The sequence below is a fragment of the Perca flavescens genome, chromosome 16 (genome assembly GCF_004354835.1).
Source record: "Perca flavescens isolate YP-PL-M2 chromosome 16, PFLA_1.0, whole genome shotgun sequence".
Classification (NCBI taxonomy): domain Eukaryota; kingdom Metazoa; phylum Chordata; class Actinopteri; order Perciformes; family Percidae; genus Perca; species Perca flavescens.
In genome coordinates, this window is record NC_041346.1 from 32788124 (window position 1) to 32811888 (window position 23765).

A 23765-nucleotide genomic window follows, 5' to 3' on the forward strand; every position below is an offset into this window, starting at 1 on the left:
TGTGTGTGTCTGTCTGTCTGTGTTTGTGTGTTTGTGTGTTCCAGATGTTTTATTTTAAATCTAAAGATTATGTGATGTTGTATATTATATATGAAGTAATATGAATTGTCTTTAATGCATTTATAATAGTTGTATCTTGCAGTGTTGTCAGTGTTATAAACTTGTTATTACATCTTGGTCTATATCTATAATCTATCGTCTGTATAATAAACATTATTAATCAACTATCAAACTTGTTCCGATTGTGATTTCTGATTAATTATTATAAGCAACATATCTCTTTGTCTATAAAATGTTTCTAATGTTAACTTTCAGTAAGTAAAGTTTATTTCTAGAGCACATTTAAACACACGTTAATCTGACCAAAGTGCTGAATAAAAGAACATTAAAATGTAAATATCAAAACCCAAAAAGAAGATCCCAACACCAACAACAAGCAGCAGCTCCCAACCCAGAATGATAGACATGATGAGACCAGATTGAGAGATTAGAGAGTTAAAATGTGTCTTTATCTGATATATAAAAACAGAAATGGAGGGAGCACATCTGATATGTGAAGGCAGCAGCTTCCACCGTCGTGGAGCAGCAGCTGAAAGGCTCTGTCCATATTTGGCAGTTTGCAGATGATCTGTATCTGTGATTTATTATAAAGTTAATGAAATAAAAGGTGTTCTACTTTGTCTCAGCTACAGCTCTGAGTCTCTCCCTCTGCTCCTGTTTACCTCACCACTGAGTCTCACTTCATGTCCCGCCCACAACACTATCTGGTTGGTAGATATTAGACGTGTATCATCCAATCAGCACTCACCATGACATGCAGCAGTCTCAAGCAGAAGCGCCTCTGGCTCCGGGCGAGTCCCGCCTCCTTTAATGATTAAATCTAGAGCGCTCCTTTAAGCTCCATTGTGTAATGTTTTGAGTTGATTCTTAGCAAAACGCCCTTTGTTCTTTCACAAATATGTGCATGTAATTACTTCCACCAACTAATCAAAGTATTCTTGTACGCAGGGGCGGATCTAGAAAAATATTTATGGTGTGGCGAGAGGGGGGACAGGAATTTTTGAGGGGTGGCAACATATGGCAGACGTATATTTACTGAATTTAATCACAGTTTGATGAGAAACAGTATGTACACACTACAAAAGGGCACAGGCTGCCATTTACAAACTCATACAGACAAACTCATGCAATCAATGTCCTGAATTTGAGGTGACAGTACAATGTGATCTCACGTAATAGGAGATAGAAGTATGATAGAAGTAAGGGGCATTATCACAGGAAAGGCATTAAGGTAAGACACAGGTGATGAGAGGTAGATGTGTGAGAGGTGGAAGCAAACAGTTGTAGTCGGACATTGGAGATTCATGCTCGTAAATTGTCAAATTGGCCATAACTTTTAATTTGTTGCTGCCAACTAGGGTGGCAGCAGGAGTGGCAAGGCTTTCTTTTAGGGTGGCATTTGCCACCCTATGCCACCCCGGTAGATCCGCCCCTGCTCGTACGTATCATTCAGAATACATACGAGCAAGTCGCTCGAATGTATTCTACCATGTTGCGCCTCCATCTTTAAAATACATTAGCCAAAGAGGGACATACCTACGTTTTTTTGCCCACTTACACTTACACGTGACGAATGCCATGGAGGGAGAGAAGATTACTTATTAACTGCCGGCAGATTTGAAAGCCAGTTGAAGATGGAGGATCACACTTATTCTCGAGGACATGTAACGGAGTCGCCAAGGAAGTTAAAAAGAGAATTAAAACGACAACACAACAGGCAAAGCAACAAGACCAAAGTTAATATTGGAGTAGCTTTTCCAAGATGAAAATTCAATTCTATTTTATTTATAGTATCAAATCATAACAAGAGTTATCTCGAGACACTTTACAGATAGAGTAGGTCTAGACCACACTCTCTAATTTACAAAGCCCCAAAAATTCCAGTAATTCCTCCCAAGAGCAAGCATTCAGTGCAACAGTGGCAAAAAAAAAGCCTGGAACAGACCCAGACTCTTTGTAGGCGGTGTCTGGCGATGCCGTTTGGGGGTGTGATGAACAATAAAGAGCTCATAAGGAGCAATATTTTAAAACGGACGCCGAAGTTGCCTGCTTGTTTTTCTTTCAAAAGGTAATTCTGTCTATTTGTGTAAATTCAAAGTTTTATAGTTGCTACTTGCTTGGCTAACTATAGCATGGTTGTGCATAACGCTAGAACACCATCTAGGATTGAATTATTAATAAAATAAATAAATATTTCTGCATTAGGAGACTAATAGGCCCAGACACAATTTAAAAAAAATTCAATTTCACAATACATGAATGTAAAAAACAAACACTATAGAAGACAAGAATAATATCCAACAGTTAACAGTGTTGGTTAAAATATCTAACCGCTGCGGGAACAAAAGACCTTCTCATGTGCTCACTAGAGCACCGAGGCATTACCAATCGCTCACTGAAAGAGCTTCTAGTAACCTCCAGTTCATCCGGGTTAAGACCAATAACTGAACCAGCTCTCTTGATTAACTTGTTTATCCTATTTTTGTCCTCAACAGATATACTGCCCCCCCAGCACAGTACAGCATAAAAAAGAACACTAGTTAAAATCCCTTGATTAAAAAAAATTAAGAGCTTTGTGCTGATGTTGAATGATCTAAGTTTTCTCAAAAAGAACAATCTTGACTGAGCCTTCTTCATTAGGACATTCGGATATTTTTCCTCGCGTCAATGATGAAAAAGGATTGTCTACCTTGTAACATAAACATAATCATATGTGTCCTGATTTCCCTGGACTCACGTAATGCAGTTGTAACACAGACTGGCTGAGCTAGAACAGCTGCGTGTAAACGATGGAGATACTAAGAGCTCATTTTGGTTTCATTGACATTGTTCATACTGCTCAGAGAAATATATTAAAAGGACAAACCTCCGTTGCTTCTCTCCTACGCTGTAAACATTGCCTTACACTATTAATCTCGTACAACATACAGAATAACCATAGCACTGATACTTTACTAATGTTAGCTTGCATATGTTTGGGAACCTGATAGCTGATGTTAGGAATGAAATGGTACCAAAATAATGTAAAACTATTATTACGCTAGAAGGAACACTCACGGACGAAGTCGTACTTCTTGGAATAATATAGCCACCGTAGGAGTTACAACGCGCTCTGAATGGGAGGTGCTAGAAAGTAATATTCAGTTGGTTGTCATATACAATTTCACAGCTAGATGGGAGAATTACACATTACACAATGTAGCTTTAAATATGCGCTAATTTGCATACAAGAACAGAAATGTGAACATTAAATAAAGCCAGGTTCAAAATTGCATTCATTTTGTCGACATATTAGAGTCAAAGGTTTTTACAGAGGGAGATTTAGATTTAGATATTGCCTTTTATCGCTGCATAAATCAGAATATGCTGTCAACAGCATAAAAAATCCATTTTGTTGCCACGTTTTTAGTTATAAAATGTAACAAATCAGGCTATGAATTATATCTGAACAAAGCCCTCAGTAAAACCCTTAAAGAAATGGATTATAAAATGTTAGACATGTTAATAAAAACCTTTGACTAACAGATATCAGCATGAATCTTCCCCGGCTGATTACTTACATTCACAAATATATTTTTGTGTTACAACTTTTTTTTTAAATGTTTTGTTTAAATATGCAAGTGAGGCATTATCTAATGCTAATTTTTGGTGAATTTAGGAGAAAGTTACAGGCGTAAAAAGTGTAAAATTAACATGTTAATGTTTATTTTGGATGTTTCTTTCCCAATAGTCTGAAAGAAGACATGTATGGAAGCAAAATTGCCCAATCACAAAGTTGAAAAATTATGGTTTATCTTGGGGCATCTCCCCTTAATGAAGAATGACGAGCGAGGAGACGAGAGACTTTTTGAATTTAATTTACAAGCAAAACATATAACGGCTATTTTAGATAGGAAAAATCTAAGAAATGCCATAATTTATCAAGAACTCGCGAAGGAAATGTCCAACAAAGGTTAGGACAAGCCGTGGGACGTCCTGCGGAGTAAATGGAAGGAGCTCTAACAGCAGTACATGTCTCAAAAAAGAGAGTTGTCTCCCAGTGGTGTCAGAGGGTAAAATAAAAGGCAAGTTCCACCTTTTTGATGAGCTGGATCAGATCCTCGGTCAAAGGCCCATCGGAGCTTCCTTGGCTTCTAATATTAACAACTACTTTTATCTAGCAAAACTTTGTTCGCAAAAGTTTGCTTGAATGTTGTGCGATTCAGTGCGAAAATGAACGGAAACACCTTAAAATGTCTCAAATCAATTTGATATACCAATTTAATCGCAAAGCGGCATGTGACGTCATTACGCAACAGGTTTTTATTCGCTTTAAAGCCGTTGGATGGAAAAACACTTTCACACTCCGCTTTATTCACATGAGTTTTTTTACCGAACTTCAGATAATTCGTTTGACAAGTGGATGCAAACTTAGCTACTGTCAGTTGAACGCATCATCAGCTGCTGTAGCTCTACTACAGAGATTTATCAAAGACACCTCTGTAGTCTCAAAATGCTGACATCATTTTTAAAAATGCACAACGACCAAGAGACATAAATGTCAAACCAACAAAAATAAACTACAAAGTAAAAGATTCGACAACAATAACTTTGAATCATTATCTGAGTTATTTAGCTTTGTCTCTGTTGAAATCGTATGAAGAGGCATTTAGCTGGAGGGGTGGGGAAAACATTAGAGATCACTTTTGTCAAAGCTAAAAAACTCATGCATGGAAAGAGTGTTGGTAACATAGAGAGGCAGAAAGTCGTTTCCACTAGGAGATAAAGGACTTCATGTCCTCTGGCCCTGTGACGAGGTCCAGGAACTTTGGACCGGGATGCATGATAACCTATGTCAGATTGCAGGGACCCATGCTCCATTCAGCCCGACATTATTTGTTCTGGGAGATGTGTCAATCCTAAATGGGATGGATAAACACATAAGAAGCTGGGTCCAGAATAGTTTAACCCTCTCAGGTCTAAGCCATTTGTTCCCAACTTTGTTTCCCCTGGTCTCCTTGTGTAATAATGTTTGTAGAACTCAAGTTCTAGACATCATTTCTTTCAGGAGAAACTGGGCTATAAGGATATGCTGCAGGGATGTACCATAAATGTATACATTGTTATGACTATAGAGACGAAAGACTATAGAGACAAAAGAGTAAACGGAAAATTAAATCTCACAGAAATGTATTGAAATCACACAGAGAACAATAATGACAGTTCCTTTCAGCTTTTGAAAAGTGTTCTTCTAGGTGTTGGCAATCAGGGGGAAACAGAAATAAACTGTCCGTTTCAATGACTTACACAACAGATTGAACTCATTCTTCCAATGGATCAGGGAGGGTTTGGTCTTAAAATATCTACATTTATGTATCAAATGTTTTGCTAATAGCACCAATTTGTAGAGAACAAAATCTACCTTCTTATCTTCAACAAAAACACCAAACTTTATAGTCTTCACACACACACACACACACACACACACACACACACACACACACACACACACACACACACACACGTCTTGGCTTTAAAAGCATCCCCAGTCTGTGGTGTCCTCAGGTGGTCAGGGAGAGCCTTCAGCAGCCTGGGAGCAGCAGAGCAACATGCCTGATCGCCCATAGTACGGAGCTTGGTCCTGGGGGGTTTCAGGAGATATGCTGCACCAGAGTGTAGGGAACGTGTAGAGGGTTGTGGGGCGAGGACTTCCTTGAGGTAGAGGGGAGCATCATCATAGATGCACTTGTGGGTAGAAGGGAAACCTTCAGGTTCTGACATAGATGACAATTCATAACATTTAACCCTTGGGTTGTCCTAGGGTCAAATTTGACCCATTTTCAAAGTTTTAATATCAGAAATATGGGTTTCTTTGAACCAAAATGCCCAAAAATAACATGGATGTATGGATGTATGTTATATGGAATCTAGTGATCGTTGCACGTAAAATTAATGATTACTTTTATTGAATTTTGGGCGTTTTATTCAATTTTATAAACATGTTTAAATGGTTTTAAAACAGTATTGTGACTAAACTTTGACATAAACCAGTCTGCGATACACTCAGTATCCTTTGATCTTAACTATAAGTCAAAATAATTCATAATTTCAGCTTTTTAAACTCAAAAATTAGGTATAATGTCATATAAATTCATTCAAATTCACAGCACCAGGGTTAAGATAGTGTCAGCAGTAGAGCCAGTAGTGTGCATAGCTGCTGTTAGTGTGGAAGGCACACTGTAGGTAAGCTGTTGTATCACATAGTGTGAAGAAGCAAACATAATACAATATAATCACTGTTTATGCCCAAATGTTACACGTGACCCATTATGCTTTTTTATCATTAAAATTAAAATATAAAAAGCCCACCACTGAAAGGAAATAGAAAGCTAAATGAAATAATATACAAAGTAAAAAATTATGGTGTCATTAGAAATTGCAATACATTTTATTTTATTCTTTATTTTTATATATATATATATATATATATATATATATATATATATTTTTTTTTTCATTTCAAGGTTTGGATGTCTGTGAACACTTATTTGGAGAGAAAATAGATGCTGATATTGATGTACATTACATGGTGTTGTGAAGTATACTGTGAGTAACCTTTCTAATAAATCTACATTATTAAGCGATTGGGCTGTGTATTGGCAAGAATTTGGCGATACGATATATATCACGATACACGGGTCACGATTCAATATATTGCAATATATTTCGATACTGTGCGTAAGGCGATATATTGGGATTTTTTTAAAGTATAATTTAAAAAAAACTAATTTGACATGATGTTCATAAAAGTCAAAGAAGTTTACTTTAGGTAAACAATTCAGTACACAGAAAATCAAACTGCCAGTTTGGGATTGTGGTTCCCAGGTTCTTAGTGAGCTAATGTTGATATGCTAAAGTAGGCCAAAGTTCAGCCATACGTTGTTAGCTTCTAGCAAAAAGTCAGGCACTGTTGGGCAAGGACACTAGTGGTGCGTTTCTGCATAGCCATCTAGCGGTAGGGGGTTTAAACACAACATAAACATGAACCACTGTCTTACGGGAATATTTTTGAACGTTTAAAAAAAAATCAATATTGCCTTTTTGAAAATCGATACAGTATTGCAAAATAAAATCTCGCGATACTCAAGTGTATACATTTTTTCTTACACCCCTATTAAGCAACACTGTGTTTGCACTGAATCGGAAATATTTTACAGAAATGCACCGAATTACAAGGCTGTAGAGAACAGTACGCTGTTGCAGACTTACAGTATATACTCATGTTTTAATGACATTGTTTTATTATAGTCAGTTGGGAAGTGAAGTGGGCCGAAAACTCCCGCGCTGAAAATGAGTCCCACTCCGGCCCTGCATTTCTGTGAAATCACATGACCACCGAGTGTCCTCTCTTTACCTCCTGTTTTTAGTTTATTTACTTATTTTGAAGTCAAACTGTTTCCTGACCTGTTTTAGTTTTTAGTTTATTTACTTATTTTGAAGCCAAACTGTTTCTGTGAAATCATGTGACCACCAAGCATCCTCCCTCTCTACAGATATATAAACTGCTCTCTGCCTCCTCTACATCACAGACCAACAACACAGACCAACAACACAGGTAAGAACACTTTGAAACTGGAAATAATTTAAAATAATAATATCAGGAGGTAATACCAGACATAAATCCACACTCCACCCCTGGCTCTTCATGCCACTGTACTCTCTCTGCTGTAATGTATATATATAGTATATGTACATACTGTGTACATATACGTATAGTTATATTGTTTATACTTATACTTATATTGTTTAATATTCCATTTAGAGAATGTGTGACGTGCACCAACAACACCAAAACAAATTCCTTGTATGTGTTAAAAAACGTACTTGGCAATAAAACCCTTTCTGATTCAGAAATGCATGAGGAAAATGTATTTGACATAACTAATAACTGAACATATGAACGTACTACTGTGTGTGTTTCTGTAGTCTGTGTGTCAACAGCTTCAGGAACTTCAGATCCATTTCTCTGGACCTCTTTCTGGGTTGACCAGGACTTTAAAACACAGGTATGGATCACAGGTTGGATGGTTTTCTGCTGAATCAGTCTGTCTTCCTGTTTGTTACATCAGCTGCTGCTCTGCTCCTGAGACCAACAGGCCTTTCAAAGGTGTCCCTAAAAAATCTAAAGAAAAGAAGAAATAGTAAAGTGTTAATTCAGTTTGATAAATGTCCATAATGTGAAATGTTTAACAGCTCTAACTGTGCTGGACCCTCCAGTCGGTCCAGTGTTGTCGTGTTGTTGGTCGAGCATTTAAAAGACTTGCCAGAGGTCAGGAGATGCACCAGATTTAAATGCATTAGGAAAATGTATTTGACATAACTATATACTGTACATATGTACTGTATTGGTTCTGCCTATTCTGTGTCGAAACAAATATCGATTCAATGATTCTAATATGTTATTTACAAGAGCTGTTGATTTGTTCTGTTAATAAAATAGGATATAAATAATGTTAAAACTATAGAGTTTTATGTAATGTATTAGTAGTGGTTATTTAAACTGCAAAAGAGTTATTAATAATCAAGAAATCCGAGTTTAATAAACTCAAAAGAAAGTTAATGCTACTGACACTCAATAGTTTTAAGTAGAATTTCAAAAAAAATCTTAAGTTGTCGGTACTTATTCCAATTAACTAATTTGAGCAAATCAAAAGGAAGAAGCCAAGGCACTCATCTTTTATTAGAAATATACAGTATATAAAATGCCTTTGATGCATCTGGTACATTCTAAATAGAATAAGATAAACTTAACTTTAACTTTAGCATTCGGGTTAGCAGTTTAACTCTCGTGTTGTCTTCCCCCGCCGACTGTGCACTTGTTCTCCTCTCGGGTCAAAATAGAAAATTAACACGTCGCTTTTTTTTCAGTGATTTTGACACTTTTTCTGACTTTTTTTTCCCTTTTTTTGACACTTTTTTCAATGTTTTTGTCGCTTTTCCCACTACCACCAGTACTGTAAAGACACCACGGACACCAACTTATTACCACTAGTCTTACACTTATTTTTCATGCATCAATTCATGGTCAATAAACCTGATTGGATTTTTAAATTATACCTAATTTTTGAGTCAAAAAAGCTGAAATTATGAATGATTTTGACTAATATTAGAGGAATGTATGTTGATGGATAATCACAGACTCATGTATGTCAGAGTTGAGTCAGAATTGTGGTGGTTGGAGTCCGGCTGGCTGTGAGTTCCTGTTTTTCTTTTCCTCATGTTTTGCTGTCAGTTTGTGTTGCCTCTGTTTCTCTCTGTGTTCCCCCCTCCCTTCCTGTCTGTGCCAGCCAGCTGATTGCGCACACCTGCTCGCCTCCTCACTACCGCTCTTCCCACCATACACACCTGCCGGCCATCAACTCCAATCAAGCCCAGTATATAAACCCCGGATTGACTCACCACCTTCGCTTGATCGTTGCTCCTGCCTACTTGGTGACACGCGTCTCAAGCTTCTACAAATTCCCTGAGTGTTCTTCTGCTTGTATCTTTGTAATCCGTTTTCTGTCTTTTTGTTTCAGCCATTGCCTTCCTCGTCACTCTGCCTCCAGTCAGCTGGCTCCTCCATCCAGTTCCCCCTCACGGTTTCCTGCACCAGCCTGCCTCAGCCCTCGCCTCTCCGCGCTCCAGTACTTCCCTGTCGAGTTCTCAGACCCGGTCTCCCCGTGCCTCTGTTCCCGGTTCCAGCCCCCGTGCCTGTGCTCCCCTCTCTGGCATCCACCTCCCCACTTCCCCATTCACTTTCCCACTTTTCCTAATAAAGTGATTTGTGCTGAGTTCTGCATTTGGGTCCGTTCTGTCCTAACCGTAACAGAACGATCAAGCCATCATGGACCCAGCAGGCTCACAATCCCCTCTGACTCTCCCAACCCCCCGCCCCAGGACTTGCTGTTCGCCGTGTCCGCTCAGGGTGCGTTGCTCGGTCAGCATTCCTCGGCTATTCAGGCCATGGCCGAGTCCATTCGCACCCTGACCGAGAGATCCGCGCCTGAGTGCCCAGTCTCCTTACTCCGACATGTCCAACCCTCCCATTAATGTCTCTCAGCCCGCTTCTGTCTCGCGCTCCCTCACGATCCGGTCGCATCCTCCGTCGCTTCTCCGCCTCTCGAGTCCCCAGTTTCCCCCGAGAAATTCTCCGGCATACTGGGAACCTGCGAGGGGTTTCTCGTGCAGTGCGACCTGGTGTTTCGGAGGCAGTCACTAACCTACAGCTCAGGCGAGGCCAAGGTGTGTTGCGTCGCCGGGTTGCTCCGCGACCGCGCCCTGGAGTGGTACACCTCTGTGAGCAAGGGGCAGCCTCACCTCCTCTCCTCATACTCCTCCTTTGTGGGGAAATGAGGAGGTGTTTGATCACCCTGTGCAAGGGAGGGCTAAGGCTTCCCGGCTCATGGCGCCTCCCGGCAGGGGGTTCGCAGCGTCGCGGAGTACTCCGTTGACTTCCGCATTCTGGCCGCTAGATCGGGTTGGAACAGCCCGGCTCTCCGTTCGCGCGTTCCTGCGGCCTTAGTGAGCGGATTAAGGACCCTTGGCTGCCAGGGGCGAGCGCGGAGCCTCGATGGGCTCATTGAGCGGCCATCGATTTGAACAATCGTCTCCGGGAGGGATAGAAACGCGGGGTCGCGGCTCCTCCTCTTCGGTCCTGCCTTCCGCCACCACGGGTCCCTGCTCCCCGCCTTCCCAGTCGCGCTCGGCGGCACCCCGGCTCCTCCCTCTCCTCCTCCACCGAACCCATGCAGTTGGGCCGCGCCGCCTCACCCCGGAGGCGGGAGCGCCCGTCGTCTCGCGGGGTGTGTATTTACTGTGGTCAGCCCGGTCATTATCTGTCCACCTGCCGGTTCGCCCAAAAGAGTCGGCTCGCCAGTAGCCTTGGGAGCTCTGGCGAGCCGACATTCTCAATTCCCGCTTCCTGCTGGATGTTTCCCTATCATGGCAGGAGGGATCGCTTTCCTCTGGGGGCGTTGGTTGATTCGGTGCGATTTAAAAATCTTTTAGGCGTTGAGATCGCTCGGCAGCTCGCCATCCCCAAATACCCCTAGATACTCCCCTCCATGCCACCGGCCTCAGTGGTCAGCCCCTCACCACAGTTACTCACTGCACTCCCCAGCTCCGCCTCCTCACCTCGGGTAATCACCATGAGTCGATCTCGTTTCACCTCGTCACCTCCCCCGTCAACCCTATCGTTCTGGGTCTCCCCTGGCTCATTCTGCACAACCCCAACGTAGACTGGGCGCGGGGGAAGATCAGGAATTGGAGCGCTCATTGCCATGCATCTTGCCTATTGTCCGCTCGAGCCCCCGGTAAGCCCACCCAAATTCACCCTCCTCCCGTTCCTCCTGATTTAACCCTCGTTCCCTCAGAGTACCATGACCTTGCCACCGTGTTCAGTAAAGAGCAGGCCCTGTCTTTACCCCCCCCACCGCCCTTATGACTGCTCCATCTCCCTCCTCCCGGACGCCCCGCTCCCGTCTAGCCATCTGTTTAATCTGTCCCGTCCGGAGAGAGAAGCTATGGAGCAGTATATTAAAGATTCCCTGGCTGCTGGCATCATTCGCCCCTCATCGTCCCCTCTAGGCGCTGGCTTTTTCTTTGTCTCCAAGAAAGACAAATCCCTCCGTCCTTGTATCGACTACCGGGGGCTCAACTCCATCACGGTCAAAAACAAATACCCTCTTCCCCTTATGGACTCTGTTTTTGAGTCCCTCTCCCGGTCTGCCATTTTACGAAGTTAGACCTTCGCAACGCTTATCATCTAGTGCGGATCCGGGAGGGGACGAATGGAAAACGGCATTTAACACCCCACTAGGGCACTACGAGTATCTGGTAATGCCATTCGGCCTCACCAATGCCCCCGCCGTTTTCCAAGCCCTCATTAACGACGTCCTTCGTGACTTTTTGCACCGGTTTGTGTTTGTTTACTTAGACGATATCCTGATCTTCTCCCCCGACCCAGTCCAACACATTGAGCATGTCCGCCTGGTTCTGCAGCGGCTTCTGGAAAACCGTCTTTTTGTAAAGGCTGAAAAGTGTGAATTCCACGTCCCATCCGTACAGTTCCTCGGTTTCATCATTGAGCGTGGGCAGCTTCGCGCTGACCCGGCCAAAATCCGGGCTGTTGTGGAGTGGCCCACTCCCACTTCTATCAAACCGCTGCAGCTTTCTCCCTCCTGAAAACAAAGTTCACCTCCGCCCCCATCCTCACTAACCCTGACCCCTCCCTTCAATTCGTGGTGGAGGTGGATGCCTCAGATGTGGGCGTCGGCGCTACCCTGTCCCAGCGCTCCCCCGCTGACCACAAGCTCCACCCTTGCGCCTTCTTCTCCCGCCGCCTGACCCCCACTGAGCGCAACTACTGCGTGGGAGACCGGGAACTATTGGCAGTGAAACTGGCCCTGGAGGAATGGAGACATTGGCTTGAGGGCTCTGAACACCCCTTCCTGGTTTGGACGGACCACAAAAACCTGTCATACATCCAGAGCGCCCAAAGACTCAACTCCCGCCAGGCTAGGTGGGCCCTGTTCTTCAACCGGTTCAACTTTACCCTGTCTTATCGTCCCGGATCCCGCAACACCAAGCCAGACGCCCTGTCCCGTCTCCATTCTACTGACGACCCGGTTACCCAACCTGATACCATCTTGCCCCGTTCCTGCCTGGTCGCGTCCCTGGTTTGGGACGTGGAGTCCGCCGTCCGCCCGGGCCCAGTCCACGGACCCTGACCCTGGTACCCGGTCCCCTAACCGCCTCACGCCCCCCAGCGTCCGCTCCCAGGTCCTCCAATGGGCGCACGCCTCAAAGTTCAGCTGCCACCCAGGAATGGCCCGGACCCTGTTCCTGCTCCGACAGAGATTTTGGTGGCCCCCATGGAAAGGACTGCCGGGACTTTGTGGCAGCCTGTGAGGTGTGCGCCCGTGCCAAGGCATCCCATCAGCCGCCCGCCCGGTCTGCTCCACCCCTCCGGTCCCCGGTCGGCCCTGGTCCCACATCGCCCTGGACTTTGTCACGGACTGCCCAACTCCAACGGCAACACGGTCATCCTCACCATCGTGGATCGGTTCTCAAAATCAGTCCACTTCATCCCCCTGTCCAAGTTACCTACTTCCCTGAAACGGCTCGTCTCCTTGTCCACCATGTCTTCAGACTCCATGGCATTCCTCAGGACATTGTCTCCGACCGGGGCCCCAGTTTTCTTCCCAAGTGTGGAAAGCCTTCTGCCAAGCCCTCGGTGCCACCGCCAGCCTGTCATCCGGCTATCACCCCCAGACCAACGGGCAAACCCGAGCGGGCCAACCAGGACCTGGGGGCGGCCCTCCGGTGTGTGGCCTACCGCAATCCCACCTCGTGGAGTTCCTATCTCCCCTGGGTCGAGTACGCCCACAACTCTCTCATCAGCGCTGCCACTGGGATGTCTCCGTTTATAATGCGCCATGGGGTTCCAGCCCCGCTGTTCCCGTCCTTGGAGGAGGAAGTAACAGTTCCGTCGGTCCAGACCCATCTCCGGCGTTGTCGCCGAGTGTGGAGGGAGGCTAGGGCTGCTCTCCAACGAACAGCTGCCGGAACAAACGCCTGGCAGACCGCCATCGCATCCCCCGCTCCCTCCTACCGGCCGGGCCAGAGGGTGTGGCTCTCCTCCCGGGATCTTCCCCTTCCGTCCACCTCCAAGAAACTCGCCCCCCGGTTCGTGGGTCCCTATACCATTGAGTCGGTTGTGAACCCCACCACGGTCAGGCTAACACTCCCATCGCACATGAAAATCCACCCAGTTTTCCATGTCTCCCATATCAAACCGGTCTCCACAAGTCCTCTCTCCGTCCCAGTGGCAGCACCTCCTCCTCCACGCATCATCGACGGCCACCCGGCCTACACAGTGCGACGCCTCCTGGATGTACGGCGTGAGGTCGGGGTTATCGGTACCTGGTGGACTGGGCGGATATGGTCCCGAGGAGCGGTCGTGGATTCCCACTAGCCAGATACTTGACAGGACCCTGCTGGACGACTTCTACAGGGCCCACCCGGACAAGCCTGGCGGTCCGCCTGGAGGCGTCCGTTGAGGAGGGGGTACTGTGGTGGTTGGAGTCCGGCTGGCTGTGAGTTCCTGTTTTTCTTTTCCTCATGTTTTGCTGTCAGTTTGTGTTGCCTCTGTTTTCTCTCTGTTCCCCCTCCCTTCCTGTCTGTGCCAGCCAGCTGATTGCGCACACCTGCTCGCCTCCTCACTACCGCTCTTCCCACCATACACACCTGCCGGCCATCAACTCCAATCAAGCCCAGTATATAAACCCCGGATTGACTCACCACCTTCGCTTGATCGTTGCTCCTGCCTACTTGGTGACACGCGTCTCAAGCTTCTACAAATTCCCCTGAGTGTTCTTCTGCTTGTATCTTTGTAATCCGTTTTCTGTCTTTTTGTTTCAGCCATTGCCTTCCTCGTCACTCTGCCTCCAGTCAGCTGGCTCCTCCATCCAGTTCCCCCTCACGGTTTCCTGCACCAGCCTGCCTCAGCCCTCGCCTCTCCGCGCTCCAGTACTTCCCTGTCGAGTTCTCAGACCCGGTCTCCCCGTGCCTCTGTTCCCGGTTCCAGCCCCCGTGCCTGTGCTCCCCTCTCTGGCATCCACCTCCCCACTTCCCCATTCACTTTCCCACTTTTCCTAATAAAGTGATTTGTGCTGAGTTCTGCATTTGGGTCCGTTCTGTCCTAACCGTAACAAGAATACTGTTTAGAAACTCATTAATTTCTTCTCAAATAATATGAAATTGAAAAAAACACTCAAAACGTAGCGATCATTAACTGTACTTGCGAACCTGGAACCCTCCATGTTATTCTCTTGGTAATTTGGTTTGAAAAGAAACCATTATTTTTTATTAAATATAGACATTTTGATAGCAGATCCAATTTGAGGACAACAGGAGGGTTTAATAACTAAATGGAGATTATTTCATACCTTATGTCACGGGAATCAGTGTACCCAAAAGCATGACTCGAAGCAGATGTAAAAGGTAATGGAGTTTGTTGTACAAAGGTACAAAAACATTAGGCAAAAACGTGGTCAAAGGCAGGCACAAGGTCCTACAAAAACACAGGGAAGAGACACTAGGAATACTGCTGGAGAGTGAGACACGAGGTACTGCAACCATCTGGCAAATTACGAGGGAAACAAGGTAAATATATATACAGTAAGGTGGGTGGAGACAATGACACACAGGTGGCCCACATTAGGGAAGGGAGGCTAATCACACAGGGGGGAGACAAGTGACCTGAAACAGACAAACAACAAAACAAACATGAACTAAGAGCGGGAGCTGGACCTGACACCTTATGGTAGAATAACATTGAAATAAAAAAGAGCTCAAATTAAATTAATAATAGTTTTCTTAGATTATGTTTTTACTCAGAATCCAATAATTGTGAAACATGAGAGAAACTGGTGTTTTTACATTTAAAGATGGTTAAAAGATTGTTCCATTCATGCAGGTTCTACAGTGGCCCTGAAGTGCAAATTACAACAGCAAATAGAAAAATGCAGCAGCAAATCATAAATCACAATGGCAAATAGGAAAACATTTCAACAAATCACAAAACACAATGGCAGTAGGCTTGTTGGAGATGAACTGGTCCTCGCCTGTAAAGTAGACGAGAGCAGGCGGCAGCAACGGGGGGGCGGTGACAAAAGTCTGCTCTCAAGTGGGACAGTTTTCCAGCTGATTTTAGCAGCATTCAGGCTGAACAGGAAGTGACACAAACACTGGTGGTACAATTCTGATTTAATAAAATGTTATCAGACCCTGCACAGGGTCAGCTCCTACACAGTCTCCAGTTGATTTTATTATGACATAGTAGCTATCATTCTCTACATGTGATCTGTTGCTGATTTTAATTACCAACAGACTGTAGATGATCCGTAATCTGAACAGATTTAGTCTCTCTGACTTCTAAACGTAACTATCAGCCACACAACATGTGTTCTGTACAGAATAAGCCTTTAAATCAGACAAATCACAGTTACAATCCCTCTGATTCAAAATCAATAAAAAGTTTATATAAAACGTCATCATGTTGAGTCGATTCTGAACCAATCAGCTGTTAGATAAGTTGAGAGGCCGGTGTTTCCCAGCATGCCCTGGGTCCGCCTGGGTCTGCCTGGCTCTTGCAGTTGGTGAAAAGCAACTGCGCTACCAACGTCAGAACTGTGGCCGCCTTGGTCTCGTGAGATTATCGTTGACCACGTGTGCATGACGTCAGAGCAAGTCGGGATCAAGTGGGACACAAATCTAACCGGCATGCATTGGGCGCCGATCACCGGTGAATGATTCTGCACAGATCTGGCTCATCTCCAACGAGCCTACTAACTTCTACTGGAAAAGGTAGGGCCTATCTAGCAGAGGACGGGCCCTCCTAATTGGACAGAAAGACTGTCTGCCTTTTAACAGGAAATGAGTACTCTCTCACTAGCTTGCTAGAATGCATCCCTTCATTCAGGGCCAAAATTGGTAAAGGATCTTTTGCCGTCATCTGCTAGATAGGCCTTACCTTTTCCGGTAATAGTTAATGGTGTTGTGTTTTATGATTTGTTGTTGTGATCTACACTTCAGGGCCACCGTAGTTTTCAGCAACCGTTACAATCCCATCGCTTCAAGTATATCAGCCCTGTTTTCTTAAAATGATGCCTGGATTAAAACCCACCATGCCCTCCCATGGTAGCAAAACATATTCTTTTTAATCGTTTTCTTCGAATAAAACCAAGTATACAGCCATGGTCTACCGAAAGACTTCAAAGTTGCCAACGCTGTCCTCCTGTCTGAACCCGTGAGTCTGAAACATGATGAGCCATGGGTGTATCTCCAAGGTTTCTAGTCATCTAGATCACGCTGGTCTTTTACCAGTCAACCTGAGGGAGACGCTAGAATGTAGTCACCCAATGACTCACAACCAAGCGTGAGTAAGAGCAAGGAGGGCGGGACCAGATCTAGAATTTCTCAATGAGGGAGAAAGGGTTGATGCCTGCAGCCCATTTCAGACTTTAATTCTACTTTTTATGTGGGTAAGCCATGTAAAAAAAGATTATAAAAGAGTAGTTTATATACTTTAAAATGTGTCTCGAGAGGGACTTTAAGTTATAATGCCACTGCCCAAACAATGGTTTCTTCTCTTTGGTGTAGCTCCTGTTGATGATCTGATAAAGTATGACATGGTGAAAGATGAACCAGTGAAAGATCAGAATGGAACCAGGATTGGGGATCAATGTTGGATGGAGGAATGTTTTGCTGTGTTTGTTCATGAGAGAGAAAGAGAGAATCTTAGTAATTTTTATTAAGACTTTACCTTATGCGATAAGAGTGCTTGATTATTGTAGATTTTGTATTATTTTTCAAATGCAGTCACACAGTTGCTGGTTAAAAACAAAAACAAAAAGTAGATGGTAGAAAAAGTTAAGTTAACAGGACTATGTGAACTTGAAGCCCAGTGAATGTGGTGGTGTAACTGTTGCTGTAATTGTGTGTTTTAGGGAGTTATGTGGAGGATTCTCCTGATGGTCAGTGAATGTGGCGGTGTAACTGTTGCTGTAATTGTGTGTTTTAGGGAGTTATGTGGAGGATTCTCCTGATGGTCAGTGAATGTGGCGGTGTAACTGTTGCTGTTATTGTGTGTTTTAGGGAGTTATGTGGAGGATTCTCCTGATGGTCAGTCTGCTCTGCTGGAGCACTGACGGACAAGTGAACTGCTTAGACCAAAACCACAGACGAATAATGACCGGCCCAGACAACAGACCAGTGACCTGCAGAGACCACAACAATAACGAAGTAGACTGGTGAGACAAAACTGCTACAATTAACGATATATTTTCACGTTTCTGGACCTTCAGAATGCGTTGTGGTTCTGTCTCAATGCTCCCCTGCAGACGGCAGACTGCACCCTTGTGCCTTTTCTCTCGCCGGCTCGACACCTGCAGAGAGGAATTATGATGTTGGCAGTGTTGGAAAGGATACTTTTAATAGCGTATTCCGTTACAGAATACATGCCCAAAAATGTAATTTGTAGCATATTCCGTTACATTACTCAATCATAGTAACGTATTCTGAATACTTGGATTACTTCCACATTGAATCGTATTCTATAGGAATGCGGTCATCACATACAGCTTACTAAACAGGCCTATTCTGGTGTTTTCTTCTGTTCCATCTGGCTGAATGTGTTAGGCACAAGTCTCCCTGAAAGTGCAATATAAAAATCTAACCGCAGTCTAAGATACCACAAGCTAATTTTAGCTAACGTTAGCTGGCATGTCAAACATGGCTAGTCGGTCTTTCAACGGCTCTGGGGCTAGTAAATCAGCACATAGGATAATGTAAAGTCACATGTCAACTAAGCAGGTAGCTACCTGATACAACTATAAAATAGCAAGGTGACCAGTTAAACTACAGCAGACGACTACGCCTGGCTAAAAAAAATAACTTACTTTAAGATGCTTCTTCAGGTTGGAGGTGGAGTAATGTGGACGCTGAAAGGAGGCTGGTTGCTGGCAAGCAGTTATATAGCAGTTATATTTCATTCTCCCTGTTCTTTCTTTAAAGTGAAATGCTGTTTGAATTTCCAAGATAGAAACTTATTCCTGCCCTGGCTCTGCTGCTCCTCTTCCGACTCCATTCTGACTGATCACGCAAATAGCTCATTTTTTTCGTTTTCATATCGGGGCTTCTGGGAAATGCAAGAGTTGTCTTAATTTCTTTAGAGAGTGAATAAACTCGTGAAACAGAGAAGTATCATCATATAATCCATTGATTTCAACAATGTAACTGTATTCTAAATACCAACTATTTAAATTGTAACTGTAATGGAATACAGTTACTCATAATTTGTATTCTGAATACGTAACGCCGGTATGTGTATTCTGTTGATCCCCAACACTGGATGGTCCTGGCTCTTCAGGAGTGGAGGCTCCTCTCATCCTTTTTTGGTGTGGACGGATCACAAAAACCTCTCTTATCTACAGTCAGCCCGGAGGCTGAACTCACGCCAGGCTCTGTCTCTGCATTTCAGGACCAATATACTAGACTCAAACCTAACAAACAGTTCAAACCCTAAATAAATTGAATTAAACATCATGTAAGAGAAAGAAAATCTTCACATTACAAAAGCTGACTGGTCTAGTTTGGCCCACAACTGCAGAGATGAATGGATTAGTCATAGGGTGACCATATTTTGATTTCCAAAAAGGAGGACACTCGGCCCGGCCTCAAGACACAAATTCCGACAGGCTTCTCAGAGGTTAATGAACATGCTCTATTATGCCTCAATTGTGTAAAAATAACTTCTCTAATAAAATAAAACATAATCTGTAACAACCTACAATAATAGCTCTCTTTTAAAATAAATAAATAATATGAAATAATGTTCTAAATATGACCTCTTCTGTGTTAGAAAATCCAGCTTCAACAAAATATCTCTTAATACCTTTTCAATGTAATAAGTTAAATAATAAAGACACTGAAACATATGTGCCAGCTTTGCACACGGTGCACTCCACGTCCCACTTGTCCGGTCCCGACCGAGACGCTATGTGGGACATTTTTTTGCAGTTCAACTGTGAAGCTGCTTCAGCTGCACTAGTCTTGTTTTATGGTTCTGCGGAGGCTCCACGCAGAGCTTTCGCTGTAGCCTACTAAAGCCTGTCTTACAGTAACCGCAGCCGAGCTGGTGCGTGCATATGTGACGTCATGAAATCGCCGTAACTATTTATACCAGCGCTGGTGCTCGCGACACTAGCTGCAGTCTTCTCCTGAACAGAGGTGGCGCAAATGAGCAAAGGCTACCGATGTTGCTCTTTCTACAGACTAGAAGAAGAAGAAGAAAAAGGTAAACAACGGCAGAACTGGCAGCAGCGTTGCCATCAATGCTTTGAAGAAGAAGAAGATTTATTTATTTATATTAGGACAATGCACATTAATCAACATTTCTGTAAATGCGCCAGTGTTAGCCAGTCGGCTAATTTTCAACTGTAGTCCTAGTTGCATGCATGTCTTTATGGTGGGAAGAAACCGGAGCACCCGGAGGAAACCCACGCAAACACAGGGAGAACATGCAAACTCCACACAGAAAGGGACGACCCGGGTTAGAACCCAGAACCTTCTTGCTTTGAGGCAGAAGTGCTAACCACTGAGCCACCGTGCTGATTGGATGAGCTACTTAACCCCATGAGTTTACGAGACGGTTATCGGCGAACTCATTCAGGCCTCCTGTTTCCACTTTGTTGCGCGCCGCTGAAAAAAACTCTTTAGCGGGAAACGTTTCGGCATTTTGTGTGCAATGCTGCTCCGCTGTCTGCTCTGGTCCCTGTCTGTCTGCTCTGGTCCCTGTCTGTCTGCCCTGGTCCCTGTCTGTCTGCTCTGGTCCCTGTCTGTCTGCTCTGGTCCCTGTCTGTCTGCCCTGGTCCCTGTCTGTCTGCCCTGGTCCCGGTCTGTCTGCCCTGGTCCCTGTCTGTCTGCCCTGGTCCCGGTCTGTCTGCCCTGGTCCCTGTCTGTCTGCCCTGGTCCCTGTCTGTCTGCCCTGGTCCCGGTCTGTCTGCCCTGGTCCCTGTCTGTCTGCCCTGGTCCCTGTCTGTCTGCCCTGGTCCCTGTCTGTCTGCCCTGGTCCCTGTCTGTCTGCCCTGGTCCCTGTGTATGTGCGCGTCGCAGAGCCGCCTGCAAGGCAGCCTCTCGGGAATTACGTCACACAACAAAGTACCTACCGTAGAACTGTGTGCAAAGCGCCAGTCAATTTAAGTACACGCTTAATGGTCCCATGAAAAACTGTGAAAACCGGACATTTTCATGAATTTATAACCCCCCCCCCTTCCGGACACTAGGTAAAATGAGGATGTTTGGTCACCCTATTAGTCATCAACTATTATATATTATGGCCAACTATTCTGATAATCCATTAATCATTTTGAGTCATATTTTATGATAAAACAGGTAAACTTCTTTGATGTCAGCTTGTTAAAGTGCCCATATTATGAAAATAACACAGCATGCTAACGCTAATGCTAACGATAGCATGCTACGTCGTTCTCAATAGCAAAGCACTGCTACAACACACACAAGTTCACCCTAATCTCCAAAAGAACTACTTCCATGTGCTCCCTGGTTTAAAAGTCTCCCAGCTGATCCTGCCTTGTAACTGACCAAAGTTGGAGAAACAGCCTTTCTTTTACTGTCTCTAGAGTTAGCTAGCTGACATGATCTACATCTGAGCTACTGAGCATGTGCGAGTGCAATCAAAGATAGTACAGAAGAAGAAGATGAAAAGAGGTCTCACTCTGTAGCTAAAACAGAAACCAGGTGAAAAGAGGATCTGCAGCAGTGAGAGAGAGCTGTGCAGTACAACAAAAATATGGTGTTTTTTGAAAATTAAATCATGTAAACCTATTCTGGTAAAACCTTAAAATACAGTTATGAACCTGAAAATGAGCAGAATATGGGCGCTTTAAATATGAATATGTTCTAGTGTCTTCTCTCCTGTGGGACAGGAAACTGAATATCTTTGAGTTGTGGACAAAACAAGACATTTGAGGATGTCATCTTGGACTTTGGGAAAAACTGATCCACATTTTAGAGACAAAACAAATCATCCATTCATCCAGAACATAATCCACACATTAATCCACCATGAAAACAATCAGTAGTTGCAGTGAAAGCCAAATTAATGTTAAATCAATGTGAGCATCAAAACTAACTAAATTACTTCTCTAGGGTCTAATGGTTGTAGTTGGACTTCTGTAGCAAGTTTTGTCTTCAAGTTTTTTGAGTGTTATTTATGTATTATCTGCTCTAGATTTTCCAACATTTTAGACACATATATGGTGAGAATAACAGTCCAACATGATGTGAAATTGCATATTTTTTAATTAATTGAAAAACATTTTCTTGAGGAGAGACCCCTAGAGAGAGAGACTAGATTTATTGTTTACTGCTGATGAGTGTCTGTCCTCTCTGCACATTGATGTTTCTCTTCTCTACTCTTCATCAGGTACATCATCTACAAGGCACCCAGACAGAATAACATCGGAACTGAGGGTTTGGAATATATTTACATTGATTCAAATGATCAGGAGAAGAAGACCTATAAACATCACAATAATAAGTGCATCGACCATCCCAACGGTGTCCTGGCAAACACCCTGCGGCCCATTTTAAAATCAATCAAATTAATGGTGAGAATCATGTTTAAACTGCAGCTCTGTTTCTATTTTGATAAAAATCAAACCATGACACAAACTGATATTATATTATATATTATTATTATTATAGATAATAATAAAGCATCAACTAGCTTTCCTCAAATATCTCAATGTGCTCTGTTGAAACAGTTCAACACACAACAGGTGAGTAAATATGTAGTTGAATAATGAATCTTCAGCGGTAGATTTGGTACCTTGCAGGCAGGGATTGGCCATCGGGAGTACCGGAAGATTTCCCGGTCGACCGGTCTATTTGTGCGGGCTGAATGGGCTCCGTTTTTTTTGATCGGCCTGTAATGAGAAGAGAGATCAAATGATTGGCCAACTGGTTTGTCTCTCATCTGAACACTGGCTAATCACATCCCACTATGGCCCACTTCCATCCTACCATAGAAAGAGAGAGAGCGCATTTAAGTCCCGCCCCCACTGGTGACGAAAATACATACAACGTGCTTCGCAAGTACAACAAATGATCGGATCTCTACTTTCATTGAATTTTGGGTGTTTATTAAATTTTTCAGCATTTGAAAAAAAAAATGTAAATGTTTCAAAACAGTATCCCAACTGAATGTTGACATATACCAGTCTTTGGTTATCCTACTTTTAATATTAGTCGAAATAATGAATAATAATAATGCTTTTTTAACTCAAAAATAAGGTACAGTATAATGTCCTATGAATTAGGTTTATTGACCATGTGTAAAACTGGTGGTAATAAGTTGGTGTTCATGGTGTGTATACTGTACATGGTAGTAAAAAGAAGCACTAAATGCCAAAATGTGCCAAAAACATAGAAAAAAGCGCCAAAAGTGTCAAAAAAGAAAGGAAAAAAAACGTCTTTTTCACCCGTTTTGACCTGGGAGGACGACAAGTGCATGGTCAAATGGAGGACAAACGAAGATTTGAGCATCCCAAACGATGATTTTAGCACACTTTGTCTACCAGAGGACAAGTTAGCTGTTAGTAAGCTAAGGCAGTTGCAAACACAGTACTCTAACTTTCCGATTTATCCACATTCCACTAACATAAGCTGCTTACTGTGTACAAATGCAGCTTTAGTTTACTTACAGACTTTTCACTTGTTTACTATATAAGACATCTTGATGACACCATGCTCCACCCTCAACCTTCAGGGCGTTTTCACATCTGTAGTTGCTTTGGTCCAAATCAGTTGGTGAGGTAGTAAACTTGGACATCAGCCGAGACTGCTGAACACACCTGACTACAGGAGACACTAGCTCAGACTGGAGGACACACCTGACTACAGGAGACATCAGCTCAGACTGGAGGACACACCTGACTACAGGAGACACTAGCTCAGACTGGAGGACATACCTGACTACAGGAGACACTAGCTCAGACTGCTGAACACACCTGACTACAGGAGACACTAGCTCAGACTGGAGGACACACCTGACTACAGGAGACATCAGCTCAGACTGGAGGACACACCTGACTACAGGA

General features: G+C 43.8%; 1 protein-coding gene across 2 annotated transcripts in view; it reads left to right on the top strand.

Moving 5' to 3' along the window:
* LOC114570782 (uncharacterized) overlaps positions 1–23765 on the top strand; it is a 645073-nt gene that overhangs the window by 337705 nt on the left and 283603 nt on the right. Inside the window, exons 1-2 of one of the 2 annotated variants that reach the window (XM_028601342.1) lie at positions 7624–7654; positions 8026–8105. The exons of the other annotated variant lie outside the window; for it this stretch is intronic. The gene's annotated coding sequence lies outside the window, so the exon portion shown is untranslated. Of the gene's footprint in view, positions 1–7623; positions 7655–8025; positions 8106–23765 lie in introns of those variants that run through there. 2 annotated transcript variants of the gene reach the window in all.